The following is a 14433-nucleotide window of genomic DNA, read 5'->3' as shown; positions in this document are numbered from 1 at the left end:
ACTGCCACTGCATGTTTGACTGTTGGTCTGATGTTCTTGTGATGAAATGCTTTATTGGTTTTACTCCAGATGGACCCGGACCTTCCAGAAAGTTCCACTTTTGTCTGATCAGTCCACAGAATATTTCTCCAGAAGTCTTGGGGATCATCAGGATGTTTTTAGTCGAATGTGAGACGAGCCTTTGTGTTCTTTTTTGTCAGCAGTGGAGTTTGGTCTTGGAACTCTCCCATGATGCTTAATGTCTTTCTTATTATTGAGTCATGAACTCTGACCTTAACTGAGTCAAGTGAGGCCTGCAGGTCTTCAGATGCACTCAGGACTAGAGCTAAACAATTTTGGAAAATAATCGAATTGCGTTTTTCCCCCCAATATTGCGATTTGGTACGTGATTATTCCTTAACTTTCTTTTATTCCGTAACTAGGGCTGAACAAGTCTTTAAAAAAATCACATTCTGATGATTTTGACTCATATTGCCAATTAGATACGAAATGTTACATCAAAGGGCTTTTGTCATTCGCATATTTAATAAGAAAAAAGTATAGAAATTAAGAAGGTAGGATTTTCTGTTGACTATTCTAAAAAAAATGGCACTCTAATGATTGAATGATATGTCATGCATAACATCTCTGCTGCAGAAAAAGTTTAAAACTGGTATTTTAACACAAATTTCAGGTCAAAGAAATATTGCACCTTTTGTGATTTGAAAATTGCAGAAGGCCATATTACGATTTAATCTAATTTTCGATTAATTTCCCAGCCCTAGGCTGGACACTCCTGGGAAGGTTCACCACTTTCCAAAGTTTTCCCTATTTGTGGATAATGGCTCTCACTGTGGTTCAATGGCGTCCCAAAGCTTGGGAAATGTCTTTGCAACCCTTTCCAGACTGATAGATGTTCATGCTTGTTTCTCATCTGTTCTTTCATTTCTTTAGATGGCGCCATGATGTGTTGCTTTTTTAGATCTTTAGGTCTGGTACACTCAGGTTCTGTTTAAGGGATTTATGGATTCAACAGGTCTGGCAGTAATCAGGCCTGAGTGTTGCTAGTGAAACTGAACTCAACTTTCCAAAATCACAGTTAATCACAGTAGATTTATGATTCAGAAAGGGAGGGCAGTGACTTATTCTCATAGGGCCAGGTAGATTTGGATGGCTTTTTTCCCTTCATGAATGAAATAATCATTAAAAAACTGACTTCTGCATTTACCCAGGTTATCTTTGTCTAATAGTAAAATTAGTTTGAGAGTCTGAATCATTCAAGTGGGACAAATATGCAAAAATAAGAAATCAGGAAGGAGGCAAACACTTTTCACTGCTGTTTACATGTATTTTCACTGAATTATTCTAGAAATCATTAGAATATTCTCGCCAAATGAGCTGTTATGACTCGCCCACAAGCTGGAGTCAAGTTGCAGAGGCAATAAACATCTCTGGTCTCCTCAAAAACGGTCATATGTGCAGCACACGCCTGTTTTATCCTCTGAGCTGCTTGTAGATGTGGAAGAACGAAGAGGTTCGCCGATGGCACCTTAAAATTATAAAAAAGCCCAGCCATGGTGGTGGGATGGACTTAGGTCACGACCCGAGTGGTTACTTCTTCTTCTTGCTGCTTCTTGGCAGATTTGTAGCTTCTACCAGCTTTCTGCATACTTCCACCTGCTGTACTGGACTGTCAAGTGGGCTTAGGAACTAAATGATGTTGCTAATGTGAGAGCTAGCTAGCAGGGGAGAAGAGACGGGGACAGTCACAGCAGGACGGGGCCTAATGTAAATGCACAATTAGTCCATCACACTCATCAGAGGTGGCTTCTTGCAGAGCCAGGCAAAATTTGTTGAGTTTTTTTTTTTTTTTTTTACATGATAAGATTTGGAGTCTCTAGGATCAGATGGTTTCACCTTTCTACATGTTAACAGTGGTGCTGATGCAGTATTACTAAGAGAATCAATATTAATAAAATCTCCATATTTATGACTTTTTATGTGTCAGTACAGGAGCATCTCTTCAGCTGCTGAATGAAGCTGTGGTTTCAAACACTCAGCCGTCACATGAGCACATGAGGGTTAGGACTCCTGACTCTTCTAGGGACTGACACAGTTTGGAGCTGCGGGCTTTTGGCGATACTCGGGACGCTGGCAGAGACTGAAACATGTGACTCAGCGACTCCTCAGAGCCGGCGCTCTCTTCTCCCAGCAACCCCCGGGAGCAAAACGCCTCACAGCCAAGATGTGAGAAACACAAACACAGGGAGAGGGTTTCACTCTAAAAACAAGATTCATTCACATTAAAACACACAAAAGAGGGCTCTGTCTTTGTTTAAAGAACAAGAAGAAGTTTACAGTTCAGATTTTACAGGAAGAGTTAAAGATGAGGCGGAAACTTTACCAGCTTCTGCAGGATTTACTTTAGTTGCAATGTTTATTAGCTGTTCATCCTAGTTGGCATTGGATCATTAATTGACAATCTAAGGCAATAAAAGGGGAGATAAGTTTTAGTTTTAAATCTATATTGCACCAGAAAAATATTTTGCAAAAGTAGAAATAGCACTAGAAGATCTGCTCGGCATCTCCGGCTCTGTTTACACCACAGTTTCAGACATTAATGGTAACCGTATGTTGTGATTTGGCTGATGTGTTGAAAATATTTCTGTCTTAAGCTGTTATGAACAGTGAACCAGTTTCTGATTTCATCGCTGGCACCAGTTTAGTCGCTGAGTTTCAGACTCGGTGGATTCTGTGTTTGACATTCAGAGTCCAAACTAGAAATGACTCACGGTTCACGCCTTCTGCTGACATGCTTGTCTTTCTGCACCCGACCATGTGTGCACCACAGAGAGGACCAGTTGTCCGTTGGCATGGTCAAACTCTGTCTCTCTCCCTCTCTCTGGCCGAGTTTCCATGAAGTAGCAGGAACCAAACACATACTGTACTCTGTTTGATATCTGCATCCCATGCTTCTGTTCAGCTACTGTACCACTGGTGTGAATTTATTCAGCTGCGTAAGAGCCCACACTAATACTGGTCACTAGGGGTGTAAATCACCAGTTTCCTCTTGATACGATATGATATCGATATTTTGGACAACCATACAATATTTTCTGATATCACAAAATCTGCCACAATACAATTTCAATTCGATTTGATACAGGGGCCTACGATCGATATCAGGCGTTTTTATGCACAAATTTCACAGTTACAGAAGAAAACAGTTTCTACAATAAAACTATTTACAGGTCTCTGTATTTAATAGAAATATCTCTCTAACAAAAAGAACAAAAACCTGCATTTCACTACAATTACAAATGTCTCATTTTTTTTATAAACTAAGACCCCTGACTACCTTCAAATCAGGAACACAACTATGAACATCCTTACTTAAAACATACAAAACTGTGCACTAAGGGGATGTTGATGACCCCCATGTTTCAACAAGTTTTATTTTTTCAGTGAAAGAAAGTTGTCTGGATGCACAAGTCAGTGAGGAGACAAGCCTGGGCTATACTCTAGAATACCATCAGAGACAGAACAACCAGAGAGAAGCTGAGAGAAGATTGGTGCTGTTAGATGCTCTGCCGTCTTTGTTGGTTACAGTAGACAGTAGCAGTAAACTTCTCCTATTCCTGACGTCAAATATTGTGTTAAAGTGATCAAAATATGTCTGCTTTTTACCAGCGTTACAGCGCTAGAACACTGACTGACAGCTGACAGTGATCATAGGATCGTCCGGTATCAATAATGACCACGCTGGCAAACATGGGTCATCAGCAAATGATGTGGCATGAGCTGATGTCTTTAGCTGATGTTTGTCTGACGTCTTCAATCATTTTAACGTCGGTATGTCATTCCCCAATCTGTGGCATCAAAGGAGAGTTTTTATTGTGAGGCAGAGGAAGTCACCTGTTGGGCAAACTCTGTTCTGTCAAGCACGACAGACGATGATGGGATTGTGGGAGTGTCAGACCAAAAGAAGCTTTAAAACATACATGGGTATGTGTATCAGCAGCAAGCTTAATTGTTTTAATTTAAATACTAGTGTTGTTATCAGTCTTGACTTCTAGAAGTATTCTTCTCTAGAATGGATAAACCAGAAACACTTTGTCATACATTTAACCGTTTATCACAGCATGGGTATACAGTTTTACTTGGCTGAGACTCTTGTCGAAAGATTCTCCCTGGGTTAGTCAAGCAGCATACTTTGAGTTTCCAGGGAGGGCACGGCTAGAACCTCCCATATAGATAGATGCAGTTATGACAATGTGTGCTGAGTACAGTTAAGTTAGTTCAGAAGCAATTAATCCATAGTAGCATGAATCTGAGGGTGCAGCAGGCTTTATGGTATAAAGGAGGAGGCTGGGGTGGAGGAGGTGAAGCTTTTCCAGCAGCAGCAGCAGTAGTAGTGTGGTGCATCAGCATTGATAGTGAGAAGTATGTCATATTTAAATACACTACTGTGTGTAGAGAAAGAGCTGTGATTGGCTGTGGGAGCTGGGAGGCAATAATTGTGGTTGGTAATTGTGGGTGTATGAAATAATGCTAAGCTACATTAATCATCCCTAAAGGTAGGTTCTGGCTCAGATTTGCTAAAGCCTGTGCTAAAAAAGGGTCCAAAATGATCAGAACGTAGTTTGAATTAAAATCTGTTTATCTGTGGTTGTCAGGTGATGTAAACATATGAGGTTTATCAAAACCTCAGTGCTGCAGCTCCAAGCTGTGGTCAAATGTAGCTGTGAATGTCCTAAGCTGTCATGAGGTAGTTTTCCATCTTTTCTGCATCCTCTGTAAACCTTTGAGGTGGTTGTAATGGCATGAAAATCCCCGTAGATTGTGAAATACTCCGACTGTTTGAACTTCTGCACATCATCTTGACTGAGTCTTAATGCCTAAATGCATTGGTTGCTGCCATATGATTGGCTGATTAGAGATGTGCATTGATGAGCAGTTGGACAGGTGTACCTAATAAAGTGACCTAATGAACTTCCTTCTATTTGTACTGGAGATTTTTTCCTCTCTTGTGGGTGTGAATGGAAGTTTTTGCTGGCTTTCAGGGCTGTGGGAATAAGAACCAAGCAGCTTGTATTTTTGTACCTCGTGGTCAGCTTTAAAGGAACCATTTTCTTTGGTTGAAAGTCGTTTCTTCTGAGAGCTGTTTGCAGTGAGATGCTGATTGTTTAATGGAGTTTGTCATGCTTTCTCAGGGTTTTCCCCTCTAAATGGAAAAATGGTTCTGCACAGCCATAATCATATGTCAGGGCCTTTCTAATCATTCCCATGTGCTGTTTTAAATAAAGGTTTTCTCTGACTATTAGAAGCAAACTTCATGGAAACCCCCTCAGCCTGTATGACAACATGATTGTGCACACATCTTCACATGTTAAAGAAGCAAATAACCAGAGAGTAAAGTGTCAAAAATGTGCAGTTAATAAGGGCGTCTGTAGCCGACACCGGGGGGATAGTTGGCCGTTTAAGATAACATGCAGAGCTGGTCGACCTCCAGGGATATTTCACTCCAGTTCTTGTGCTGTGTGTTGATTTCCCCCTCACAGGAAACATGCATATCAGTGTATCATAATTAACTGAGCACTAATTCCCTCTCTGGTGGCCTCTATATGGGTTACACTGTGACCCAGAGCGGCTATGATTCATTTTAAATTCATATTTTAATTAATGCTGCCTCCGTCTCTGCTGTGATTGATGTGTTACGGCCTGTGCGGAGGCTAAATCACCGCAGATCTTCATGGAGAGCAGTAAATCAGTGTTCCATGGTGTCAGAAGTGTCAGAGATGAGTCCCTGTGTTTTTTATTTGAGCTGCATTGAAGACCCCTTTACATTTCTCCCCTCCAAGCGCTCTTACATAATCCCAACAGCACAAACACTGCAGCATTCCTGCTCTTTTTTCAACCAAATCCAAGTGGATCCAAGGCAGCTCTGCAGGGCTATCTTTGGACAGATGCATTTTAGTGCCAAGTGTGCTTCAGTATTTAAGGAATGCTTCTTCTCCATCACTGGATCGCCATTTTTGGACTTGGGTCAGCTGGTTTAGAGGCTGTTTTAAGAGTTTCTGCTGCATCAAAATGCACAAAACTGAGCTTAAGCGGAATTCCTGTATTTCATAATTCATTCTCTCTACATTATGGGTTATAAATAAAGGTGCAAAAAAGTTTTGGAAATGCTCCACTAGATTGCTTTTGCTGGCAGCTGCAGAACCAACCTGTATGACTGCGATGTAAACCTTGAGGGCAAATGTTTCCAATCAGAGAACGCCCACTAAAAGTTCTTGTTTTTCCACTGACCGGCTCAGATTGTTATTGAAGCTGTCAGTTACAGCGTCACAGAGACGGTCCCTCCAAAAACACATTTTTTACAAAGTCTAGGTCTGGGCAGTGGGGACCAAAAATGCATCTGTTTAAAGCAGGGGTTCTCAACAAGGTGGGGGTCCTGAAACACTTAGAGGGGGTCTCCAGATGACTTAAAAAATTAATAATATCTTTTAAATTACACATTTGCCGCGCTACACCATTTTTTTTTTCCAAATTTTAACAAATTTTCATCACTTTTCCCACCAATTTTGCCAATTATAACACATTTTTGCCACTTAAAACCCATTTTTCTCCATTTTTAACCCTTTCCACCACTTTCTTCTGCCTGTTTTAGCCAGTTTCAAACCAATTCTTGCAACTTTCCACCCATTGTTGCCTCTGTTAAACCAATATTGCCAGTATTTATCATTTTCAATGACATTTTTTGCCAGTTTAACCCATTTCTGCCTTTTTTTCTGCCGTTACTTAAGCCATTTTTGCCCATTTAAACCAATTTTCATTCCCATTTGACCAAATTTACCACCCATTTTTGCCACTTTAAACCCATTTCAACCACTTTTTAGTTTCCTTTCACCACTTTTATGCATGTTTTTGCCACTTTACCCCTTTTTTGCCATTTGTTTTGCTCATTTTTGCCCCATATTATGTAAATTTTGCCACTTCTAACCCATGTCTGCTACTTTCAGAATCCATATTACATTTTCTGCCAATTTTTGCCATTTTGAAGCCATTTTAATTCTATTTTCAAGAAAATTGATTTACATTTTTAAGAAGGCTATTTACTACAGCACAAAAGTGTTGTTCATGTTAAATATGAAATATGGATATCACAGCTTAACCTTTTTGGTTTGGAGATCCTCCGATTGTGAAAATTAGGGCTGATGCTGATACTGACGAGGTGTAACACTCCTAGGATTTCCACATTTCTCTCAGATTTGACCATGAAAACAGTCAGACTGGTCCAACAGGTGTTTCTGCTACCCTTTAAAAAATGTCTCAATCGATTCAGCAGCTCGATGTACCAGAAATTAGAGTTACCCGATTATGTCAAAATAATAATCCAGATTATTTTCATGGGTTTTGAGATTATTAAACATGATTATTAACTGATTTTACATCTGCACAGAGAACTTAATCATGGTGGTCGTTTTGAAGATGATGTCTTTTAGTGGCTGCTTGTCACACCTCACAGCGATGGTTAATTTTATTGTTCAGGTCTCAGGAAAATGATCTTATTTATGTTTAAAACATCAGCTTCATAAACATGTGATTAAAAAAGCCACACTGCATGTTGCGCAAGAGTTATAGAGGGAGATCTTCAGTGACCAGATACCTCCATAACCTGATGGTGTAGTTCCCCAAAAAGGGGATTTTTCTGTTTTTCAAATTTCATCACCTGAGAAGGGATTTTATCCATTTTTTTCCACATAGAGGGCACCAGATTGCATTTTATCATATTTCCTGATTTAGAGTGCATCTATGAGGGATTTTTAAAATCATTTTTCATTTAGAGGGCACGTTTTCATCTAGAGGGCACTATCACCACTATTTTATCACTTTTTTCCATCCATCCATCCATTTTCTTTCACTTATCCAAGTCCACCGGGACATCCCTCTCTCCAGTGACATTTTCCAGCTCTTCCTGGGGGATTCTGGGCTGGCCAAATAAGATTTATTATCCTTCCAGTGCAAGGCTATAATAGTTTGGATTTTTCATAAGTTTTTACTTTCATTTCATTTTCACTTTCTGTGTTCGAGTTCAGTTTATGTTTTTTTTAGTTTTGACTGCTGGTTTTTTAGTTTAGGTTAGTTTTTATTTTGCAAAAATGTTTCATTTTAGTTTAGTTTTTATTAGTTTTAGTGTTAGTTTTTTATGGATAGATGTCGGGGCTGAGTGAGCATCAGGCATTAAAAAAACCATATTAAAACAGGCTACTCTTCACTTATCATTTTATTTACTTAATGATGATGTTTGAATACAACTCCAGACAGAAAACTGCCACTGTGTGAAGTCTTAACCAATCAGATCAGGCCATTTTAAACTCCCCAGACTTGGGTGTAATTGCCAGTCAGTCTTGTGTTAAGAAAACTAAAACCTAAGTATATTTTGTCTCCATTTTTATGTTATTTTAGTTAGTTTTGTAAGCGCACTCAGGAGTTTTAGTTTTCGTTTTTTTGGTAAAGCTTAGTTTTTATTTAGCTTCTGTTAACTAAAATGATTTTGAATTTTAGTTTTAATTATTTAGTTAGTTTTTGTTAACTATAACAACCTTGCTCCAGTGAGTTCTGGGTCTTCTCCAGGGTTACCTTCCTGTCGGATGCACCCCAAAGACCTCCATGGGCGGCGTCCAGGAGGCATCCTGATCAGGTTCCTGAACCTCTACTGGCTCCTCTGGGGTTGAAGGAGCAGCGGCTCCACTTCAAGATATCTCTGAATGCCCGGGCTCCTCACCCTGTCTCTAAGTCTGAACCCAGACACCCTCCTGAGGAATCTCATTTCCACTGCTTGAACCCACAGTCTCCTTCTTTCAGTCATTACCCAGAGTTCATGGCAGTAGGTGAGAGTTGGAGCGAAGCTAGAGCCGTAAATTGGGGGCACTTGTGTCCATACTGAGGGCATCCTAGAGCGGATTTATCTCCCATAAGGGCATCTAAGAGGGCACTGCAGTGTTTTTTCAAACATCAGGGCACCCTAAAGGGGCACTCTGCCCCCCCTCCGAGTCCATCATTAGGGATGACGAAGCAGTTTAACCAGTGCCACCCACCGCTGCACTTATAGCCAGAGTTAATTTGCAGTGCCCGTCCCTATCTGGGTCTAAAATACACAAAACCAACCGTTTATGTCTGCCTGTTGTTAGGGTGTGACTTTGGCTGTTTTCTGGCTGTTTACTTCACTTTAGACGAGTCCAGTAAATAACAGGAAGTGAAATATCCCATCAACATCAGTGTTGGTGAGGTTGGGAACAGTCGGTGGACCTGTCCTCAGCAGTCCCTCGGCCCCTCCATCACCACTGTTATGGCAGCAGTAGAAATCTATGGTCTATTTAAACTCAATCTGTGGTCTTTATCTGAGAGAAACCTCCATTAAAATGATCCATTTTTAGCCTCCTGCGGTCTGTCTTGGCTGACACGATCACGGCTCAGACGAGCTATTGTATTAATAGGATTTCTGTCAGTGTGAATGAAAAACCCTGACCAGGCGTTAATCTGGATTAGCATGGTTCCAGCGAGCCGGGGCCACCTCTGAGGCCTCCACGTCGACTCAGGTAATGAAGGAGGAAAGTGAGGAGCTTAGGTTATGTTAATTCACGTCATGAATGAATGAGTATGCAGCTGTGGGGTCCAGGGAAGTCTAGATCTGTAAAGGTCTGACTTAAACTAAAGTCACTTATTACTGTTATGATATTAATGATACCAAAGGCTGCATCCAGATGTCAGATGCAGCATCAGGACCGTGTGTAGACCCTGGTTAAGTGGTCTGGATCTCTTTATATAAGCTCCAATCTTGCCCATACATCCCTCCATCCTCCTGTTTCATATTCCTGTGTGACTAAAAGCCGCTTCAGTGACCCACTTTCCTCCTGAAGGAGCACATCTGAGCTCTCTGTTGTGACTTTTTCACCGACGTGGCAGACACCAGCCCAGCAGCTTGTTCTGGTACAATAGCAGAGCCAGGTGTTCCTCAGGCTGCTGTTTGCCTTTCTCCTCTTTGAAGAGCCGTGATCGCTGTGTTGACTCTGTGACGTCGCTGCTTCACTCACTCCTAGAGTTTAGATGTAGACCAGTGTTTGTGTTGGCTCCTATATGAGAGGGAGGATAAATATAATGAATAAATAGTAGTCTGACTTCAGTTGGAGGATTTCCCAGCCTGCTGTTATTCATCTTTTATTACAGATGCAAACATTACAGAAGTCTTTGGGATGTTTGTTCCTGCTTTTTTGTCTTTAAAACTTTTGTGAGTTTTTTCAGAGTCAACAGAAATAATCCCAGGACTCTTTACATGAAAATCAAAATGCTTCAGTTACTCAGTAAGTTCATTGTCACCAGGTTTTCTTTGGCTAAAGATACAGATACTAAACGGCCTTCACTTTAAATTGTGTTGCAGCCTGATGCTGCCGTCGTTTAAATTCATTTTTCTCTCAATAATCTACAATCGTGACAAAGTGAAACAGAATTTTACACATTTTTGCAAATGTATTAAAAATAAAAACTAAGTCAACCCATTGACATTGAGACCAGTGCTGTCCAAACTATGGCCTGGGGGCCAAATGTGGCCTCTCTCAGCTCTCTCTGAGGTCCTGAGTGCTACAGAACAGATTTACATTGAGGCTATCTGTACTTTGCTCCATTAACCTCTTCTCAACCAGTCTCCCAATCCCTGCTGCTGAAAAACACCCCCACCACATGATGCTGCCACCACCAACCTGCTGGGATGGTACTGGACAGGAGATGAGCAGCACCTGGTAATGTTTAGAACTGAGGCCACACAGTTCAATCTTGGTTTCTCTAGATCAGAGAATCTTGTTTCTCACAGTCTGAGTCCTTCAGTCAGGCTTTCATGTGTTTTGCGCTGAGGAGAGTCTTCTGTCTAGTACTGATGAGCTGCAGTGATGGTTGTCCTTCTGGAACTTTGTTCCATCTCCACACAGGACCTCTGGAGCTCAGTCAGAGTCACCATCAGGTTCTTGGTCTCCTCTCTTAAGACCCTTCTCCCCCGATTGCTCAGTTTGGCCGGGCGACCAGCTCTAGGAAGAGTCCTGGTGGCCGTCAGTGCAGCGGGTGCCTTCCCTTGCTTGGTTCTTCTTATACACAAACTTCACCTGGGGGTCACTCCCAGGTAGGTTATGGATGATCAATTTATTGATTAATTTTGGGAGAAATAATGCGATTTGAGATCAATTAATAAATACACCTTTCCTGCTCACTGTGTCCCTCAGTGGGACAGACTGTTAGTTGAGGACTGAGCTGTAGCAGCTTAACCAGGTGATCAGATTGACTTTCAACATTATTTCTGTTATTTCAGTCCTGTTATCCAGTGAAATGGTTGATTATGGTTGGTTGGTGATCAGCTGGAGCATCCCTACCAATTAAGACTCTGCTGCCATGATAGGGGTCAAGGAACTGCTGGAACTGAGTAAGAAATCCATGTTGTGTTTGTTTACCAGGTTTCAGTGAGTGATTCTCCGTCTTATTTTCTAGAAGATCTTTTTTAGCGCAGAGTTGCTGTTGTGTTGGTGTTTGTAGAAGATTTATGACGCCATCTCTCCACACAGAGGCAGCTGAAGCGTGGTGTTTGGATATCTCCTCCTGTGATGAAACTCCTCTTTTGTTAGTGTCATCAGAAAACCTTCCAGCTGCACATCAGCAGTCTGCAGCTCTTCTTCTCTCTTCAGCTTTTTTCTCCTCTCCCTCTCTTTGTGTGATTGATGGCTGACAGAGAAGCCAGACGGACTCTGCAGCTATCGATCCCTCTTCACTTAAGCTATAATGAAGTATTGGTCAGCCTCAGTGAATGTCAGCAGTGCTTAGCCATGCAGCAGGTGAGAGGAGGCGTAAGACTCTAGACTTAATTACCACTGTGTTCAGCTTCTCTCTGAGACGCTGGGTGACGGAGGGAGGAAGCTGCAGGACGAGTTTGTGCAGAGAATAATGAAATAAACTGAGGAAATATAGGTCTTTATGTAACGGGTGGAGTGCATTGATTTATACAACTCAGGATGTGATAGCTGTCACTTATCTGTATTTACTGTCCTGTGTCTGTTTGTCAAGCGGTATGATGGATGATACGCTACCTTAATGCTAGTTTTAACACTGGTTACTCCACAGGTTGCTGAGGTTGTCTGCTGTTTCTCTCAAACATCTGTCTTTGGATCATCCATCGCAGCAGTCCCTCAATGACCAACTAAATCACTCTTCTTTCACGTTGCCGTTTGGTTTGTTTACATTTGTGACATTTGCATGTGCAGAGTGCTCTGTGCTCTGACTGGACAATGTCTCTGAGTTAAGGCACACTGCACCTTTAAATGATTTTAAGGGCTGATGTGTCCTGAAACTCTATGGCTCCATATTCAGCCGTATAACAAGCAGTCTGACGTTTGCGTACACTTCTTTGTGTTTCAAATCTGCCTCCTAGCAAATATTCTTAACACATTTCACTGTGTGGCGCCACTTTACCTGCTGAGTCTGCAGGTGAAACAGTGTTGTTCAGGAGTCCTTTAGGCCTGGGATATATGGTGTAAAATTAATATCACTGTATTTGTCTTGCCCTTTTAGGTAGCAGTATTACAGAATTTAAAGACATAACATATTTAAATGCACATGTAGGTGCTACCGCCCTCCTTTTCCCCCTAAAATAAACTTGTGATGGCATTCTGAGCTCGTCTGAGCTTAAGATGACAGACAAATGTTATTAGAAGTTGCTCACTTCTCCATGTCTGCACCTGTACTTTTAAGTTTTATTTCTCTCCTGCTGGGTTGCTGAGGGTATTCACAATAAAAGCACTCAGAGAAAACAACAACCTGGACTTTAATGATGAAAATTTGCATTTATCATTGATTTATCTTAGCTCTAGCAGAGATCCTGGTGAGTTTTAAACAGCTTTAAACAGTTTTAGGATGAATCACTGCAGCTATGTGCCCCTGGCCTTTCCACAATCCCCTCAAGAATCAGAAAAATCCATTCCCTCTACCCTCTCTTTCCCCACCTTTCAGAAAATGTGTGCTGGAACAAGCTGTTCTCTGAATTTCCCTCCCATGATGTCATGTGGGGAGTTAGCACCGCCCCCATCTTCAGTTGGCCCTCCCTGCTTGTGAGAAAGTTTGGCCCTCTTCTCCTGATCCTCCTCTCAGAGCCACGTCCATAACCTGAGAGGGGCGGAGTCAGACACAGACATTGAAACACCTCGTTCTTAGAAGGGCTGAAACAGAGGAGTGCTTTTTTTAGACAAGCAAAAATCCAACACTGGAGTGTTTTTTAAGAAACAAACTTCACAGGCATGTTTTGGAGACGTCTGAGACCAACATAAAATTGTTTTTAAGGGATACTAAATGATAACTTAGAATGATGTAACATTACGACACATGAAGCAAATACTCGGATCTACTTTCTTGAGTAAACCACTGGGCGGAGTGACACAGTGCGCACCTCAGGCAGTGCCGTAGTTTCTTGGTTTCACCTGGAGTATCACTGGCTGGACGTAGTAGAAACGGCTTCTTCTCAAGTTCTGTTGACGGAAGCACCTGCACTAAACGTGCACTTTCAAAATCACTCCGCCCAGCAGCCATGACTGGAGTGTAGTTCCGGCTTTGCATTTGCCTGTAAAACATCTCCGTCTCGTAATGTTCCATGTTTATTTCATAGCGTGGTGAATGTGCAGGTCACAACTTGTCCACGAGAGCGTTTTGGAGTTGTTGGATTGTGTTTTTGATGAGTTTGATGAGGGAAAGCCGGAAATACCGGAGGTCTCCGTAGCATTAGCTGAGCAGCTGGCATACCAGCCCCCCAGATATAAAAACAGCTTACACCAACAACTAAAGGTAACGAAGCTATTGCTAAGACTATAGGAATTATGGCAATGGGTGAATTTGCCAAAATGTTGAATTATCCCTTTAAAGGGGTAAAATACAGGTACATCTCAGAAACTTAAATATCATGAAAAAGTTCAATATTTTTTGTCACTCATGTCAGAAAGTGAAACCCATATATTATATAGACTCATTACACATAGAGTAAAATATTTCAAGCCTTTATTTCTTTAAATGTTGATGATCATGGCTTACAGATCATGAAAACACAAACTTCAGTGTCTCAGAAATGCTTATTTTTTTCCAAATACCATTTTTTAACCTTTCCACTAATTTTACCATAAAAAGAGTGTCCTGTTTATCTAAAATGAATAAAATGTTCTCTTATTAAATAGAAATAACCTGAAGTTTATTGAAAAAGATTAAATTGAAATAACCCGAAGTTTATTGAAAAAGGGCCACAGTTGGCCCAGGAGCCACAGTTTGGATAACCCTGATATAAAATAACTATACCCAGTGTAACAGTCAGATATTTCCAACATTATAAGACACATTCATGTGTATAATAAATGTGGTTTTTGAAGGAGTGTGATG

At 41.2% G+C, this 14433-nt stretch overlaps 1 protein-coding gene across 4 annotated transcripts in view; it reads left to right on the top strand.

The window, feature by feature from the left end:
- dip2ca (disco-interacting protein 2 homolog Ca) overlaps positions 1-14433 on the top strand; it is a 287916-nt gene that overhangs the window by 64846 nt on the left and 208637 nt on the right. The gene's annotated exons all lie outside the window — the stretch shown is intronic.

The sequence above is a fragment of the Cheilinus undulatus genome, linkage group 13 (assembly GCF_018320785.1).
Source record: "Cheilinus undulatus linkage group 13, ASM1832078v1, whole genome shotgun sequence".
In the NCBI taxonomy this organism is placed as follows: Eukaryota; Metazoa; Chordata; class Actinopteri; order Labriformes; family Labridae; genus Cheilinus; species Cheilinus undulatus.
Note: the sequence above shows the minus strand (reverse complement) of the source record. Positions and strands in the feature narration are given on the sequence as shown.